Source organism: Meriones unguiculatus (genome assembly GCF_030254825.1).
Source record: "Meriones unguiculatus strain TT.TT164.6M chromosome Y unlocalized genomic scaffold, Bangor_MerUng_6.1 ChrY_unordered_Scaffold_23, whole genome shotgun sequence".
NCBI classification, from domain to species: domain Eukaryota; kingdom Metazoa; phylum Chordata; class Mammalia; order Rodentia; family Muridae; genus Meriones; species Meriones unguiculatus.
In genome coordinates, this window is record NW_026843709.1 from 17,766,576 (window position 1) to 17,782,279 (window position 15,704).

Genomic DNA, 15,704 nt, shown 5'->3' on the forward strand with positions numbered 1-15,704 from the left:
CATAAGGACATTGTGATGTCATATCATTGTGATGTCATTATTCCTTTGTGATTTCATACCAAAATCATGTCATGATAGCAGTGTAATCTCAGAGTAGCATTGGGATGTCATGATGAATTTTGATGTCATGATACCATTGTGACATCATAATAGCATTGTGAAATCTTAGTATTGTGAATTCATACCGTTGTGAAGTCATAATAGCATTTTGATGTCAAACTTCTATTGTGATGTCATACTACAAATATCCTGTAATACTAGTGTGATGTTATAATAGCATTGTGATGTGAAAATAGCAGTGTAAAGACATAATAGCATTGTGAAGCCATAAAAGCATTGAGATGTCATAAAAGCATTGTCATACCATTAAGATGTCATAATAGCATTGTAATGATAAAATAATATGATGATGTCATAATAGCTTTATGATGACATTATAGCATTGTGATGTCATAGTACCATTGTATTGTCATATTATCATGATGTCATACTAGCATTTAGATGTCATACCATTGTGATGTCATAATACCCTTTTGAAGTCATAATACCTTGTGGTGTCACATAATACTATCGTGATATCATAATAACATTTTGAGGTCATAATAACATTTTGATATCATCATAAAATTGAGATCTAATATCTTTGTGAAGTCATAACAGTCAAAATATCATTGTAATGTCATAATTCCATTGCAATTTTATGACACACTCATTTCATAATAGCATTGTGAATTTATAAAACAATTGTGATATCATAATAGCATTGTGGTAAAGTAATAGCATTGTGATGTCAGACCGCAATCTTGTTGTAATAGCTTTGTGAAGTTGTACTAGTTTTGGGATGTATTGATGAATTTGAGTTCATGATGCCATTGTGATGTCATCATAACATTGTGAACTCATAACACCATTGTGATGTCATACTACCATGGTGTTGTCATAATACCATTTGCAATCATAATAGCATTTTGATATCATAATAGCATTGTGATGTCAAAATACCTTTGTGATGTCACACTACAATCATGTCATAATAGCATTGTGATGTCATAATTGCATGTGGATGTCATTATGATTTTGATGTCATGATGCCATTATGATGTCATAATAGCAATGCGATGTACTAATATCATTGTGAAGTCATACCTTTGTGAATCCGTACTAGCATTTTCATGTCAAACTTACATTGTGAAATCATAACAAAATCATATCCTAATAGCATTGTGATGTCATTATAACATTGTTATGTCATAATAGTTTGTGATGTCATCATATCATTGTTATGTGAAAATTCCATTGTGATGTGATAATACAATCATGGTATAATTGCATGTCATGTAATTGCATTGGGATTTCATGATGACTTTTGATGTCAAAATGCTTTTGTGATGTCTTAATAGTATTGTGACGTCATAATAGCATTGTGATTCATAATAACATTGTTTTGTTATAATACCATTGTAATATCATCATTGCATTGTGATCACATAATAACATTGTGATGTCATAATAGCTGTGACATCAATAGCCTTGTGATGTCAGTATACCATAGTGATGTCATAATAGCATGGTGCTGTAATTATACCATTCTGAAGTTATAATATCATTGTGATGTATTGATAGAAGTGTAATGTCAGAATATCATTGTGAAGTCATAATAGCATTGTGATGTCATCATAGCATTGAGATGTCCTAATGTTTTAAAATCATACTTCATAATGTTGTGAAGTAATAAAAGCATTATTATTATTTTATATTCTTTATTAATTACACTTTATTCACTTTGTATAGCACCTGTGGTTCCCGCTCTCCTCCCATCACACTGTTTCCCTTCCTCCCCTCTCACTTCTTTTGTAATATTCCCTGCACTCTGCCCAAAAGTTGGCCATAAGTTTCAGCATCTGCTTTGATAGTCTGCAGGGCAGAGCCTTTCAGAGGTCTTCTGTTTCAGGCCAGTGACTTGTTCCCTCTTCTCTCCTTCTTCTGACGTCCACTCTGTAATAGCATTATAATGTCATAAATCCAAGATACTCTAGGGAGTCCTAAATAGTTTCTCCTTCACATATATGTCTGTGACATATTCTGAACCAGAAGGCTGATGATGGTGCTCCAATGTCACAAAGAGTTATGGATGACTATTACAGCAACAAATTGTTTCTGTCAGGTTTTGTTTTTGTCAGGTCTTTTTTTTTTTTGGAAGCTGCTAACATGCACTTTCTATTTACTCTAGTAACTAATTTTATTCTTTCTCAAGTCTCTGATGCCACAATTAAGTGTACGTTGTTTAAAAGTTAAAAAATGCTTTCATATAGATAATACCAATAAGAATAATAGTTAATTTAGGTATAGAAATCTAAACTTCTCAAGATAGATAAGATTATCAGATACTTTCTCCTAAGTTGCTAAATACACATGGACTGGACATTACACATGATTTTACCTAAGAGTTTTCATAATTTCATAATTATTATTTTATTGAAATAAAAGGAACCTTTTATTTGACTTAAAGGGGGAAAATTGGTAAAATGTTCTCTTGAAATGTATACACCTTATAAGCCCTTATTCATTCAAATGCTGATTTCTATCCCCCACTCTCTGATTTCAATCTGGATATTGCATTGTGATACTTATTCTATGCAACCTGTCTCAACTTTGTGTAAACAGGCCAAGATAAAGCAACTAGCCACAATGTTGAGCAAGGAGAGGGGAGGAGCCAGAGTGCAGAAAATGAGTGGGAGGAAAAAAGGGCAAGGGCAGAGCTAGGAAAGCAGAGCTGGGAGGGGAACTAGGAACTATGTGGAGAATGAACCAGACCCAATATTTCATAAAAAAGTAAGTAAAATGGGTAAAATATAAATGTTAAGAAAATATGAGGGCTGGGAGGTCATAACTATTGGCCAGCATTGTGTTCTAGGTTTACTAAGTAAAACCAGAATCTCTGTGGTGATTTGGTTATACAGCTATATAGGATTAACAGTACCTTTACCAGAAGATAAATCAATAGTAAATATTAATCGACACATACAACAGTGATGTCATACCATTGTGATGAAATAATAGCATTGTTATGTCATAATAACATTGTGATGTCATAATACTATGTGAAGTCATAATACCATTGTATATCAGAAAAGTTTGTGGTGTCATAAAAGCTTTATGATGTCATAATAGCAATGAGATGTCATGACACCATTGTGAAATCATAATACCATTGGTATGAGATACCACTGTGATGTCATAATAGCATAGTGATATCATAATACCATTGCGAAGTCATCAGGTTATGAAGTCATAATAGCATTGTGATTTATAACAGCATTAGTATAATATAATAATACCATCGGGATGTCATAACACCATTTTGATGTCATCGTAGCATTGTAATATCTTAACTCTTGTGATGTCATAATATATTTGTGATGTCATAATAGCATTCTGCTATCATCATAGCATTGTGATGTCATATCATTGTGATGTCCTAAAAATATTGTGAAGCCATACCATTGTGAAGTCATAATTTTAACATCATAATAACATTTTAAAGTCATATCATTGTGTTTTCATAATAGCATAGAGATGTCATACCATTGTGATGTAATAATACCATTGTCACATAATAACAGGATTGTGATATCATAATAGCTCTGTGAAGTCAAAATTCCATTGTGATGTCAAATTAAAAAAAATAGTAATAATATTGTGATATCAGAATAGCAATGGGATGTCATGATAAATTTTGATGTCAAGATACCTTTGTGTTTTCATAATACAATTTTCTGATCACAGGTTCATTGTAATGTGATGTCTTAGCAGCATTATGATGTTATAATACCATTGTGATGTCATAAGAATATTGTAATGTCATAATACCAATGTGATGTCATATTATCGTGATGACATGATAGCATTTAGATGCCATACAATTGTGATTTCTTAACACTTCTAATTTTTTTCTTTTATTTAAATTCTTTATTAATTACACATTATTCACATTGTATCTCCCTGTGATTCCCTCCCTCCTCCCATCCCAATCCCTCCCTTCCTCCACCCTCTGCAAGAATACCCCTCCCCAAGTGCACTGATAGGTGAGGTCTTCTGTTCTTCCATCTAACTCTGGTCAATTAAGTCTCATCAGAAGTAGCAGAATTGTCTTCTTCTGTGGCCTGGTAATGTTGCTTCCCCTTTAGGGGGAGGCAATTATAGATCAAGACAATCAGTTCATGTCAGAGACAGTCCCTGTTCCTATTACAATGGAACCCACTTGGATACGGAATTGCCATGGGCAACATCTGTGCAGGGGTTTTAGATTATTTCTATGCATAATCCTTGCTTGGAGTATCAGTCTCAGGAAAGACCCCTGTGCTCAGGATTTTTGGTTCTGCTGCTTTCCTTGTGCAGTTCCTGTCCTCTCCAGATCTTACTGTTTCTCACCTCTTTCCTCAGATTCCCTGAACTCTGCCGAAAGTTTGGCCATAAGTGTCATCATCTGCATTGATATTCTGCAGGGCAGAAACTTTCAGGGGTCCTCTGTGTCAGGCTCTTGACTTATTTCATGTTTTCTCCTTGTTCTGATGTCTATCATCTTTGCTTTTGTGGATAGAAGAGATTTAATGTGTCTGGTTTTATGTTGAGGTCTTTGATCCACTTGGATTTTAGGTTTGTGCAGGATGATAAGTATGGATCTATTTGCATTTTTGTTTATGTAGACATCCAGTTAGACCAGCACCATGTGTTGAATATGCTGTCTTTTTTCCATTGAATGGTAATGGCATCTTTGTCAAAAATCAGGTGTGAATAAGTGTGTGGATTTATGTCAGGGTGTTTTCTTCAATTCCATTGATCCATCAAGTCTATTTCTATGGCAGTACCATACAGTTTTTAGTTTTTTTACTCTATAGTACAGCCTAAGATCAGGGATGGAAATACCTCCTGAAGATCTTTTACTGTAGAGAATTGTTTTAGCAATTCTCTGTTTCTTGTTATTTTATGAAGTTGTGAATTTTTCTTTCAAGGTCTGTAAAGAATTGTGTTGGTAATTTGATGGGAATTACATTGAATCTGTAGATTGTTTTTGGTAAGATGGCCATTTTTACTATGTTAATCCAGCCAAGCCATGAGCATGGGAGATCCTTCCATCTTCTGATACCTTCTTCTAATTCTTTCTTCAGAGACTGGGAATTTTTTTTTCATACAAGTCTTTGACTGGCTTGGATAAGTTCACACCAAGTTCTTTATGTTCTTTATGTTCTTCAGGTTCTTTATGTCCTTTTTGGCTATTATGAAGGGTGTTTTCCTTATTTCCTTCTCAGTCCTTTTGTCTTTTTTATACAGGAGGGTACTAATTTATTTGAGTTAATTTTTTGTTCAGCCACTTTGCTGAAGGAGTTCCCTGGTTGAATTTTTGGGGTCACTAAGGTATACTATCATATCATCTGAAAATAGTGATAATTTGAATTCTTCCTTCTTAATTTGTATATACTTGATCTTTTTCAATTGTCTTATTGCTATAGCAAGGACTTCCAGAACTATGTTGAAGAGATATAGAGAGAGTGGGCAGCCTTGCCTTGTCTCTGATTTTAGTGGGAATGACTTAAGTTTCTCTCCATTGAGTTTGATATTGGGCATAGACTTGCTGTATGTTGCCATTACTATGTTTAGATATGTGCCATGTATCCCTGATATCTCCAAGATTTTAAACATGAATGGATGTTGGATTTTGTCAAATGCCTTTTCAGCATCTAAGGAGATGATCATGTGCTTTTTCTCCTTCAGTTTCTTTATATGGTAGATCACATTGATGGATTTCTGTATATTGAACCACCCCTGAATGCCTGGAATAAAGCCTACTCGGTCATAGTGGATGATATCTTTGATGTGTTCTTGGATTCAGTTTGCAAGTATTTTATTGAGCATTTTTGCATTGATGATCGTGAGGGAGATTGGCTTGAAATTCTGTTTCTTTGTTGGGTCTTTGTGAGGTTTAGCTACCAAGGAGACTGTGGCTTCATAGAATAAGTTTGGTAGTGTTCCTTCCGTTTCTATTTTGTGGAATAGTTTGAAGAGTATTGGTGTTAGCTCTTCTTTGGAAGTGTGGTAGAATTCTGTCCTATAACCATCTGGTCCTAGGCCTTTTTTGCATGACAGACTTGATGACCAGTTCTATTTCCCTACGGGATAAAGGACCATTTATTTTGTTAACATGTTCTTGATTCAGCTTTGGCATGTAGAATCAGTCAAGAAAATTGTCCATTTCATTTAGATTTTCAAATTTTGTGGCATATAGACTTTGGAAATAAGACCTAATTAATGATTGGGTTTCTTCAGTGTCTGTGGTTATGTCCCCCTTTTTCTTTCTGTTTTTGTTGATTTGGATAGTTTCTCTCTGCCTTTTAGTTAGTTTGGCTAAGGATTTGTCTATCTGTTGATTTTTCTCAAAGAACCAGCTCTTGTTTTACTTGTTTCTAATTGATTGATTTCAGCCCTGAGTTTGATTATTTCTAGCTGTCTACTGCTCTCTGTTGTGTCTGCTTGTTTTTTTTTTTGTTGTTGTTGTTTATTTGTTTTGTTTTGTTTTTGTTTTTTGTTTGTTTTTTTTGGGGGGGGGGCTTTTATGTGAGCCCTTTAGTTGCTTGCATGAGATGTTTCAAATTTCTTTTTGAAGGCACTTAGTGCTATGAACTTTTCTCTTAGTACTGCTTTCATTGTGTACCATAAGTTTGGGTATGTTGTGCCTTCATTTTCATTGAATTCAAAAACTCTTTAATTTCTTTCTTTCTTTATTCTCTGACCTAGCTGTCATTTAGTAGCAAGTTGTTCAGTTTCCATGTGTGTGTAGGCCTTTTGCTATTTTTGTCATTGGGGTCCATCTTTAGTCCATCATGATCAGATAGGATACAAGGGATTATTTCAATCTTATTTTATCTGTTGAGTCTTACTTTGTGTCCAACTATATGGTCTATTTTGTAGAAGGTTCCATGAGGTCCTGAGAAGAATGTAAATTCTTTTGTGTTTGGGGAAAGGTTCTGTAGATGTCTGTGAGGTCCATTTGGTTCATGACCTCTGGCAGATTTATTGTTTCTTTGTTTAATTTCTGTTTTGTTGACTGGTCCTTTGTTGAGAGTGGTGTGTTGAAGTCTCTCAGTATTAAAGTATTAATGTGTATGGGTCTATGTGTGGTTTAAATTTTATTAAAATTTCTTCTAAAATGTGGGTACCCTTGAATTTGAGGCATAGATCTTCAGGATTGTGATATCTTCCTGGTGGACTTTTCACTTGATGAGTATGAAGTATCCTTCTCTATCTCTTTTTATTAATTTTGGTTGAAAATCTATTTTATTCGAATTTAGAATGGCTACTCGTACTTGCTTCTTGGGTCCATTTGTTTGGAAAACCCTCCTCAAGCCCGTCTTAGGTAATGTCTATATTTTGATTTAGTTGACTTTCTTGTATTTTGGGTCTTGTTTACGCATCCATTCTGTTAGTCTGTGTCTTTTTATTTGATAATTGAGTCCATTGATGTTGAGGGAGATTAATGACCAGTGGTTGTTAGATTTTTTGATGTTGATGTTGGCTATGGTAGTGTGCTTGTGTGTTTGGCTACTTTTTATTTTGAGGTAGTGAGATTATTTATTTCCTTTGTTTTCTTGAAAGTAGTTAGTTTTCTTACGTTTTATTTTTCCTTGTAGTATCTTCTGTAATGCTGGATTTGTGTGTAGGTATTGTTGAAATTTGTCATTGAATATCTTGTCTTCTCTGTCCATGAGGACTGAGAGTTTTGCTGGGTACAGTAGCTTAGGCTGACATCTCTGTTCTTTTAGGTTCTGCATGATATCCATCAAGGCTCTTCAGGTTTTTGTAGTTTCTGTTGTGTATTCAGGTGTGATTCTGATGGGTTTGTCATTATATGTTACTTGCCTTTTTCCCCTTGCAGCTTTTAGTATTTTTTCTTTGTTCTGTTTACTTATTTTTTTAATTATTATGTGATGGGAGGATTTTCCTTTCTGGTCTAATTTATTGGGTGTTCTATAGGCCCCTTGTATTCTTATTGGTCTCTCCTTTAAGTTGGGGAAATTTTCTTCAATGATTTTTTTTTGAAAATATTTTCTGGGCCTTGGAGGAGGGAATCTTCTCTTTCCTCTATTACTATTATTCTTAGGTGTTTGTCTTTTTATGTTTTCTTGGATTTCTTGGATGGTTTGTGTCAGGAATTTTTTAGATTTATTATTTTCTTTGATAGATATATCGATTTCTTACATTGTAACTTCCATACCTGAGATTCTTTCTTCCATTGCTTGTATTCTTTTAGTTATGCTTACCTCTGTAGTTCATGTTTTCTTTCCTTGTTCTCTTTCTCCATCATCTCATCCACTTGTGTTTTCTTTAATTTTTCCCATTCTATCTTCTCATTTTGAACTCTTTTGTTGACTTCCTTCACATCTCAGAGTATATTTTCCTTCACTTTCTTCAGCTGTTTTTTTGAACATCCCTCTGTTTCTTTTATTTCTTTCAGAGATTTAATCATTTCCTCTCTGAATGACACAAACTGTTTGGCTGCATCTTCCTGTGTTTCTTTACGGATTACCATAATCTGTTTTATTATATCTTCCCCTAATTTTTCACACATTTTATTTGCTTCCTCTATTAACCTCTTCATAAGCATAGATGAAAGGTCATCTTCTTGAATTTCACTCCTCTTAGGTTTTCCAGGGCTACTTGCCCCTGCATAACTGGGTTCTGGGGATACCATATTACTTTGCCTTTTGTTTATTTGTGTTTTTTTTTCACTGGCCTCTACCCATCTCTCTTTCTCAAGTATTTTCTGTTAATTTCTCTTGGTGCTTGATGTGTCCTGGGTTGGGGAGAATCCACTTGGCAGGGTTCTGATGTTCTCCTCTGATTTTTAGGTATGATCAGCTGAATGGTTGTTCTTCTCAGGAATTGTCACAGTTCACTTCAGGTGTATGGACCTGTGTGTTAACTGTGGTGTTCATAGAGAGAGAAGGCTCTCCTCTCATCAGGAGAGGTCCTGATGTTTGCTGCCCTACTGCTGGGTTTTCTATTCAGAATTAATGAGCAGCTCTTGCTGCTCTTAAGTTGTAATTTTTGCCTTCAGCCCTCTTGAAGATTCAGGGATTCCCACAGTTTTGTCAGTTTAGCTAGAGATAACTGGTTGATCCTTGGAGCAGTGTCTGAGTGCTGTTGTAATGGCTCTCTGGCTTTTGTAGGTTTGAGGATTCATCACATAATACAATTATGATGTCACAATAGCTTTGTGAAGTCATGAGTGACCTAGAGCTACTCAATAATGGTGGGTGAGCATGAGCTCATGTCTGCTATAGAAGGCTAGAGCCTCGAATCTGCACGAATACAGAAAGTCTTTTGGAGCTGGATGTCCTGACTGTTGGACACTCAACCCAATATAATTCTGATGTCAAAATGCCATTGCGATGTCATAATAGCATTTTCAGGTCATAATGCCATTGATATTGCCTCAACCAGAAGAACTTTAATGGGTTCCTAAAGAGGGGGATGGAAGGAATGAAGGGTAGGGAGAATAAGAAATGCAAGAAATGGAGACTAAGTCTGTTTTTCTGAACAAAGCCTCATTTATTAGAAATTTTTACCCAACTTAAATAGGGAGAAGGCAGGAAAGGGGAAAGGCTAAATTAATAACTGCTGCAGGAGATAGGAAGAATGCTTTCATGGGTTGAATATTGAACCTGCAAGGTACCACAAGGATGTTTTCTTAAGATATCTCACAAATGCTCTAAAACTAACAGATGGATGTCCTCACAAATCTATCACCCATGATTTAGGGTCCTAGGTACTGTTTCACTAAATAGCTTTAGGTCTCCACTAAATGACCTTTGCTCACTCTTTGTCTCCACTAAATAGCTTTGGCTCACTAATTGACTTTGTTTTAGTAAATAGCCTTGGCTCCTGGCATGATATGTTAAAAATACCATTTTGATGTTATACCACAATCATCTTGTAATAGCATTATAATGTCATAATAGAATTGTGATATCATAATAGCAGTGTGATGTCATATCATCATGATATAATTATAACATTGTGATATCATAATATTATTGTGATGTCATAATGCAATTGTGATGTCACAATAGCTTTGTGAAGTCATAATAATCTTGGTGAGGCCACATTTTCCAAGTGAGGACCTATCTGTGCATTTAAAAATAAAAATAGAATGTGTGATAATATAAAACTCACATGTCAAGGACACTTGACTTTATTAATGACCACTTGAAAGAAATATGTGACACATTTCCTGAACTTGGACACAGTAACTATCATCTCTCTGTTGAGTGCTTTCAGCTCCCCAGATTGACGCCTGTAGGCCTGCTCAGCCTTTCTCTCAAGAGTCTGTCCACTTTGCCTCATTAATGACTGGCTCTTGAAATTCTTAATAGCTTTCACCTGTTTCTTGATATCATTCTCCCTCTCAGCCAATCAGCATCTTAGAGAATTTTGAGGATTCCATGGAGATGAGTAAACAAACTTTCCTCAGCATCCTGTATCTCTGATACTGTGTACATGTGACATTTTCTTGTGGAACCCAAAAAGCCTTTATCTCATTCCTTTATCCAGATCCCACACCTTTATTCCTGTTAACTTCTGTGACAAGGTCTGGTAGGAAATAAAACTGTAATGTTTATTGATGTGGACAGCTTCATGATATCATTCTCTCTCTCTGCCAATCAGTGCCTAACCATTGTGATATCAGAATAGCATTGCAATATCATGATGAATTTTGATATAATGATTCCTTTGTTATGTCATAATAGCATTGTAAATCCATGATAGTATTGTGATGTCATAATACCATTTGAGGTCATAATTGCATTGTGATGTCATAATAGCATTGGGATGTAATAATGACACACACGTTGAAGTCATAATAGCATTGTGATGGCATAATACCATTGTCATGTCTCCAAAGTATTGTGATATCACCATAGCATTGTGAACTCATAACAACATTGCTATGTCATAACACCATTGACATGTCATATCATTGTGATGTCATAATAGATTTAGATGTCATACCATTGTGATGTAACAATAGCTTTGTCATGTTATAAAAGGATTGTGATGCCATAATATCTTGTAATGTCAAAATTCCAGTGTGATATTGTACCACAATCATTTTGTAATAGCATTTTGATGTCATAGTATCATTATGATGTTTTAATAACTGTGTGAAATCATAATATTTGTGAAATTATAATTCAGATGCCATAACCGTGTGATGTCATAATAGCATTGTTATATCAAAATACCTTTGTGATATCCTAATAGCCTTGTGGATTCATATCATTGAGATATCATAAAAGCATTGAGATATCATAATAGCATTGTAAACTTGTAATAGCATTGTGATGTCATAATACAATTGTGATGTTATAACATCATTGTGAATTCATAACATCATAACATTGTGATATCATAACACCATTGTGATTTCATACCATTGTGCTGTCATAATAACATTTTGATTTTATAATAGCACTGTGATGTTACAATTCCATTGTGATGTCACATCAGAATCATGTCATAATAACATTGTGATGCCATGATGAAATTTGGTTTCATCATGGAATTCGGATGTCATGATGCAATTTTGATGTTATAATAGCATTGTGAACTCATAATAGTATATTTAATTCAAAATTTCATTATACCACAATCATGTTGTAATAGCACTGTGATTTAGCATGTTGATGTCATAATGCCATTGTGAAGTCATAATGCCATGGTTAGGTCATAATAACATTGTGATGTCATAACATTTTGATGTCATGATAGCTTTGTGATGTAATAATAGCATTGTGATGTCCTAATACCATTGTGAACTCATACCTATATGAAGTCATATCAAAATTCTATTGTGATTTCATACCACACTCATGTCATAATACCATTGTAATTTCATAATAGAAAAGTAATTCATAACAGCTTTGTGATGTCTTAATGGCAGTGTGTTGTTGTCACAATAGCATTGTGTTTTATAGCATTGTAATGTCCTAATACCATTGTGAACTCATACCTATATGAAGTCATATTAACATTGTGATGTCTTAGTATCTTTATGATGTCATTGCAGACTGTGAAAGCAGATACTGAGCCTGATGGCCAACTGACAGGCAGAGTGAATGGAATTTTATGTAAGAAGTGGGAAATAATAAGAGCTGGAGCAGACAGGAACTCCACAAGGAGAGCAACAGAACAAGAAAATTTGAACACAGGGAATTTCCCAGAGACTCATACTCCAACCAAGGACTATTCATGGAGATAACCTAGAACCCTGACAATGCAGCCACTTCTGATGAGAGCTGATAGACTAAGATCAGAAAGAAGGAGAGGAGGACCTCTGCAATCAGTGGACATGAGGAGGGGCATGCATGCAAAAAGGGGGGGAGGGTGGAAATGGGAGGGGAGGAGGGAGGGGCGTATGGGGGGATACAAAATGAATAAAGTGTAATTAATAAAAGTTAAAAAAATAGTTAAAGTAAAAAAAAATACCATTGTGATGACATAACAGCATTTTCAGGTCATAATGCCATTAATATGACAAAATGCCATTGTGATGTCATACCACAATCATATTTAATAACATTATAATGTTATAATAGAATTGTGAAATCATAATAGCATTGTGATTTCATAGTACTGTTGTGATATCATAATACCAATGTGATGTCACAATAACATTGTTATGTCCTATCATTGTGATGTCATAAAATCATTTTGAGGTCATAACATTTTGAAGTCAAAATAATATTGATGTGACATACTAAGGTGATGTCATTATAGCATTTTGATATCAGAACACCACTGTAATATTATAATACCATTATGATGTCAAAACAGCATTGTGATGTCATAATACCATTGTGATATGATAATACTCATGTTATCTCAGGATACCATTTTGATGTCATAATTGCATTGTTATTTTATATAATTATTATGATATTATACTTCCACTGTGATATCATAACATGTGATGTCATAAAAGCAGATATCCTACTAGCATTGTGAAGTTATAATACAGCTGAGATGTCATGACACCATTGAGATGACATAAAACAATTAAGATTCCATAAAAGATTGTGAAGTCTTAATTCAATGGTGATATCTTAATTTAACTGAGATGGCATAATAGCATTGTGATGTAATATCATTTGTGATGCATACCATTGTGATCTCATTATGTCATTGTGATGTCATAATAGTGTTTTTTCAGGTCATAATGCCATTATGATATCAAAATTCCATTGTGATGTCACTCCAAAATCATTGTATTAGCATTGTCATGTAATAATACAATTGTGATGTCATAGCATTATTGTGATTTCAACATATCATTGTGATAAAATAATAGCATTTTTATGTTACATTGAAATTGTGATATCAAAATACCACTGTGATGTCATAATCACAATCTGAGGTCATAATAAAATTGCGATTTCATAATACCATTGGGATATCATGACACTACTGATATGTCATGACACCATTTTGATGGCATGATACCATTGAGATGTCATAATAAAATTGTAATACAATACAATCGTGATGTCATAATAACATTGTGATGTTATACCTATGTGATGTCATAATAACATATTGAGGTCATAAACCCATTGTGATGTAATAATAGCTTTGTGATGTCATCATAGAATTGTGATTTGTCATTCCATTGTTGATATAATGTTCTTTTAAATTGTATACACCTTACCCTTGTATATTCAAATGCAGATTTCTACCCCCCAATCTCTGGTTTCAATCTGGATATTGTATTGTGATTCTTATTCTAATCAACTGGCTCAACTGGCAAGGGAGCAGAACTGGAGGAGAGATCTTGGAATAGTGTGGAGAGAATATACCAGACCTAGGACTTCACACAAAGCAGTATAATGGGTAAAATCTAAATGATAGGAAACTATGAGGGCTTGAAAGTTTAGGAGGGTGTAACTATATAGAACAGCATTTTGTTCTAAGTTAACTAAATAAACCCAGTCTCTGTGTGGTGATTTGATTATACAGCTTTTAAGGTTTAACAGCAAGCATTTATAAAAGAAAAACCAATAGTAAATAGTAATCATCACCTACAACCTACCATTGTGAAGAATTATACCATTGTGATGTCATAAAATCATTGCAATTTGATATCATTGTGAAGATAAAATAGCATTGTGATGTCATCAAAGCATTATGATGTTATACTAGCATAGTTATTTCATCATACCATTGGAATATCATAATACCATTGCTATGTAATGATAACATTGTTATGTCAAAATACCATGGTGATGTCATAATACCATTGGAAAGTCATCAAAGCATTGTGATGTAATACTATTGTGATATCATTATACCATTGTGATATATCATTGTGATGGCATTAAAGCATCATAATGATATAATTGTATTTTTAGGACATAATGACACTGTGAAGTAAAAATTCCATGTGATATCCTACCACAATGATGTCATAAAAAGATTGTGATGTCATAATATTATTATAATATAACAATAACATGATGTCATGACAGCATTGTGATGTCAAAATTCCATTGTTGTGTTATATTATTGTGATGTTATAATTCCAATGTGATATCATACAATATGAGATCATAATAGCATTGTGAGATCATCATAGCATTGTGATATCATTGTGCTATCATTATGATATAATTGTGATTTCAAAATTCCATTCTGCTGTCACACAAGGTGATTTTATTAATGACCTCTTGAAATAAATGTGTCACACTTTTCCTGAAATAAGAGTCTTGGACAGGAACTGTCATCTCTGTGTTGTGTGCTATCAATTGCCCAGATGGTGGTATGTAGGGCTGTTCAGGCTTTCTGTCAAGCAATCTGTGTCCTACAAAGTGGTCAGTGAGGAATCCTCCTTGTCCTAGGGATTAAAGTAATACATGGACCTTCAGGACAGAGAAATGGGTACCTGCTGTATGCCTAAGACACAAAAACATCTCTGTTTCCTTCAGTGGAGCTCCAGACAATCCCTCTACATTTAGTGTTAGTGGCAGGACTGCTTCTTCAGCAGAAACTTTTCTCCACTTTCACAGTCATTGTATAAGTTGTCACATATTATTTTTATTGATTCTGTGGGCATTTTATATAATATACATTACACTTCTTTTCCATTGCTCCCAGGTTCAAATTTCTTCCCATGTGTCACAGTAATTTTTTTCTTTAAAATACATAAATTGAAGTATGTGTTGTTCATATACTGATTGGAATATAATTAGTCTCAGTGCCAAGTCCTTTAAAGAAGACTGAGATCATAGTTACTGAACCCTAGCACCATCTCCAAGAAGAAGCCATGAGTCCTGAAGAAGTCTATACTTCATCACCTTGATCACAGTTTTTCTTTTGTATTTACTCATTATGATGTGTTCACTTTGAATCCCCTCTGCTATCCCTACTTCTTCTCCTTCCAGTACCATACACCCACCTTCTTCTACCCCTATGCTCTTCTATAATTACCCAGATGAGGGTGGTCCTCCTCTCCCTTCTATCTGACCTGAGCTTATCATGTCTCATCAAGCCTGGCTTCATAATCATGTCCTACAGCTGATTCTCAGGGCATTATTTTCCTTTTGTCCTCAATTCCCCCTACTTATGACACTCTTCCTGCCTCCTCTACTGCAGGC